The following is a 4,674-nucleotide window of genomic DNA, read 5'->3' as shown; positions in this document are numbered from 1 at the left end:
ATTGGCATATTTGTCTTGAAAAAAAGAAGAAATAAGAAGAAATGATACATTAACATAATGCACATATTTATAAACAGTGAATGAATCCAAATCAAATCTGATGTAATATATGCAAATTCTACGTGTTGTTGACTGGAGCACTATGAAGTCGTTTTTAACATTTAAACTAAATCGTTCTTCCTCGGCTCCAAAAACAATTATTCCAGTTTTTTCTTTGTTTATTTGAAGAAAGTCTTGATGCATCCAGTCGTTGATTTCCTCCGTGCATGTTCTCACTGCTTGTATTGGACATATACATTCGTGTCCTCTGCAGAATTATGGTGACATTAAGTTGTTTTCCATGATCTGAGCCAGTGGGAGGATGTAGATGTTGAACAGAAGAGGCCCCAGGATGGAGCCTTGGGGAACTCCACATGTCATTTTTACCTATAGACACAAAATAGTCCCTGTCTTTCAAACAGGAGTCAAACCAGTTTCATACTGTACCAGATGGACGGAGCCTCCTTTCATTTCATCGTCACGTCATCTCAAATGGATGAATCTGTTTCCGTATGTGAGGCGGCAGGAACGGTGTCTGCGGACCAACTCGACGCAGCTTCAGCTGCAGCTCGTTGCTCTGGTCGGTGAAGTGACTTCAGCACGTTGGACGATATCTGTCCTGATGTCTCAAGTTGATTGGCCTCTGTCACACTGCACCCGCCCACCACACGTCCCTGGACCTTCTTCCTGTCTCCACATCCACCTGCTCACGTCTCCGCCCACCGACTCCTGCTCCTCGTGTCCCTCGTCTGCTGCCTGGTCTTTGTTCCCTCTGCGCCTGTCCAACTGACTCATGCTGTGGCTCCTCCCACCGGTCTGTGGCTCCTCCCACCTGTCTGTCATCACCCGTTGTCTGTACCTGCTGTCCGTCCATACATTCATACATACATCTGAGTTTCAGGAGCGTCAGGATCCTTTATATACACAAAGAACCTATAACAAACTAGAAGAAAGGAATAAACTGGAAAAGCAGAATATGTCTCCTTTAACAAAAGACAAAACATTTCAGTATAGATATTTTTAAAAGACTTTACACGACTTTACTGTGTGGGCGTGACACAAATCCAACAGACTCCTCGGAATCAGAATCAACACAAGCTGGAATTCTGTCGGCGCTCTGACTTCACCAGGTCAAGTTACCAAACTGAACAAACTGAAACGGCTCAGTAGATCTCACATTTCTGCCAAGTCCCAATAATCACGATCCAGACGTTATTTATGGAGACAAAATGATAGAAAATGTCGTTCTTGCAACAGAGAAGTCGGTTCAGTACGTTTTTCTGTGATAATGAAACATACAGGAACAAACCGACAAACAGACGCGTGGACACACGAGCTGATGATGACGTCAGAGTGGCCACGCCCCTTCATTCTGTTGGACGCAGACAATAGGATGAAAACGGTTTAATGTCCCACCAACTGCCGACAGAACCCACGTAACACACTGGTCTGAATTCATCTTTGAAGACGTGAACACAATGAAGGTCAGTGTGAGCGTTGTGATTGGCTCTTCTGAAGCAGATGTTCAGGAAGTCGTCACACGCAGACGCATCAACCGATGGTAATGAGATGATCAGCGATTATGATGCTGTCAGACGGCGGATTTCTATTTTCTTTACCTCTTCATTTCTTCCATCTCATCACCAACACAGAAGCTCTCGGCAGGTGGAGCAAGTTTCACTTCAACTTACTGTGGAGCCGCGAGGATCCCAGCTCATATTCGAGAAATTAGGAGGCAAAAGGGAATAAAGTTCAAACCTCTTTTACTTCTCCATGGACACAATACTGTGCAAAATATCTACTTCCGTCAGCCATTATCAAAGTTATAAAGTGTTCTATGGTTTCCTGTGAAGTCGAGCTTATGAAAAAAAGATTAGCAGTATTTTTGTATAAAAAATAATAAAATTTTGCTTCTTTGGGGATTTAAAAATGTAATTTTTTACCAACGCTAGCAGATGCTAACATCCGTCCTGTGGTCGATCAGCTGCTCCACTACAGAAGTTTGTATCAAACTACAAAATTTATTTGAATAAGATTCTCTGCCGCCATGAATCAACCTCACGGACTTTGGTGATGTCATCAGCAGCTCAACGTTTGACACTCATCCAGTAAAACACCTCAACCTTTTCTAGATAAATTGTTACAAACTGTGACATGGATTTCACAAACAAGTAATCTGAGAGACTTGACTGGGCCCTGACGTCTCCTCTGGTGCCATGGTAACGTCGACAGCTGTCAGTGGCTGCGTCGTCGTCATGGTGATTTCATAATGTTCCAACGACAAAACCGGACAACTGACCTGTGAACTAGTGAGCGTTCTGTACGAGGAGTCTAGTCAAGCTGCTCACACGCTCACAAGGCCGTTAGCTCGCTGCTGTTAGCGCGGAGCTCAGACGCTCAGCAGCGGACCTGCGGATCAAAGATTAACAGGAACAAACTCATTAAGTCGTGTCCACGAAACCAGTCGTGAGCTTTTCACTTTGTCTCCATCGAGTCGGAGATAAGCTTTAATTAAAAAGTTTCCAGCGGCCGACCGCGCCGCTCGTCCCCGCGCATCAAACCGCGGCAGCTGGTAAATAAGTTGTATCTGCTGTTTAACCCGCCTGCTCCAGCGGGTCAGTGTAATTCAGCCGTGTCCTCGCAGCGGGATGAGGTTGGCTCTTCCCCCAAGAAGCAGGAAATAGGCTATTAGCCTGCGAGTGGCTCCGACTCCAGACCTGTGATTCACTAGAAGCAATATTTCACGTTAGATATCTTATCAAGTCCTGATTGTGGTGCAACTGCAGGCTGTCGACCTCCAACACGAGCGGGAGCGAGTTCACCATTAAACTGAGGACGTTCCCTTTTCTCTGCTTTTGTTTCTAGAATTGAAAAACTCAACGTTTGACTCTGAAAGAAAGAAAACACAGATGTGTTAATGCTGCGGATGGATAGAAATCATGTTTGATTATTTCATCATGTCAGTGACGCTAATGAACAAAAAACAGCCGGATGAAATGGTCCCGTCAGAACTTGTAACTTTGACCTCCAACAGAACTGGTCACAGTCAAACGATCCCACGAGCAACAACACTGTTGATTCTCTCTGTAGCTGTCGAGTCCGTCCTTCGCTTTGCTTTTGACTCACCAACCTACATTGCTGTTTTTACATTTGTAGACATGGTTCTTCCTCCACGTCACGTCGTGAGCTTCTGCTGCCGAGCGTCTCTGTGATCCGAGTCATTACGAGTCAAGGGAGAAATCCACTTTTCAACTGAAACCTTTTGCAGCAGATCGTTTTCTACCTTTCAATTCAAATTATTGATTAACTGACGAGTGAACAGGTCAAAAATACAATTTGAAGGATGTTGCCCAGCGGCAGTCACCTCACAATGAGATAATTCACTGTAATATGTACATTTTGATCCACATTGGTCACTTTTCAACACAAAGCGTCCTGAGCTGCTGAGACGACTCTGGTGAAGGGTTGAGTTTCTTTGTGGACTTTATAGTTTATGATTCATCTTCCTTCTGTGTGTCTCTGTTAATGTGAAGTTACTTTCTTCTGTTTTGTTCCTCTTGAGTTCGGTGTGTTGTGTTTTATTTAAAATTATTTGTCTTGGTTGATCACTTTAGGTTTTCTTGTGATCGCCTGCACCTGATCCTCATCGCACCTGATCCTCATCTCACCTGATCCTCATCTCACCTGATCCTCATGTGTCTAATGATCCTCATCGCACCTGATCCTCATCTCACCTGATCCTCGTGTGTCTAATGATCCTCATCTCACCTGATCCTCATCTCACCTGATCCTCATGTGTCCAATGATCGTCATCTCACCTGATCCTCATCTCACCTGATCCTCATGTGTCCAATGATCCTCATTTCACCTGATCCTCATCTCACCTGATCCTCATCTCACCTGATCCTCATGTGTCTAATGATCCTCATGTGTCTAATGATCCTCATCTCACCTGATCCTCGTGTGTCTAATGATCCTCATCTCACCTGATCCTCATCTCACCTGATCCTCATCTCACCTGATCCTCATGTGTCTAATGATCCTCATGTGTCTAATGATCCTCATCTCACCTGATCCTCATGTGTCTAATGATCCTCATCTCACCTGATCCTCATCGCACCTGATCCTCATCTCACCTGATCCTCGTGTGTCTAATGATCCTCATCTCACCTGATCCTCATCTCACCTGATCCTCATGTGTCCAATGATCGTCATCTCACCTGATCCTCATCTCACCTGATCCTCATGTGTCCAATGATCCTCATTTCACCTGATCCTCATCTCACCTGATCCTCATCTCACCTGATCCTCATGTGTCTAATGATCCTCATGTGTCTAATGATCCTCATCTCACCTGATCCTCGTGTGTCTAATGATCCTCATCTCACCTGATCCTCATCTCACCTGATCCTCATCTCACCTGATCCTCATGTGTCTAATGATCCTCATGTGTCTAATGATCCTCATCTCACCTGATCCTCATGTGTCTAATGATCCTCATCTCACCTGATCCTCATCGCACCTGATCCTCATCTCACCTGATCCTCGTGTGTCTAATGATCCTCATCTCACCTGATCCTCATCGCACCTGATCCTCATCTCACCTGATCCTCATCTCACCTGATCCTCATCGCA

Source organism: Scophthalmus maximus, chromosome 6 (genome assembly GCF_022379125.1).
Source record: "Scophthalmus maximus strain ysfricsl-2021 chromosome 6, ASM2237912v1, whole genome shotgun sequence".
NCBI lineage: Eukaryota > Metazoa > Chordata > Actinopteri > Pleuronectiformes > Scophthalmidae > Scophthalmus > Scophthalmus maximus.
Note: the sequence above shows the minus strand (reverse complement) of the source record.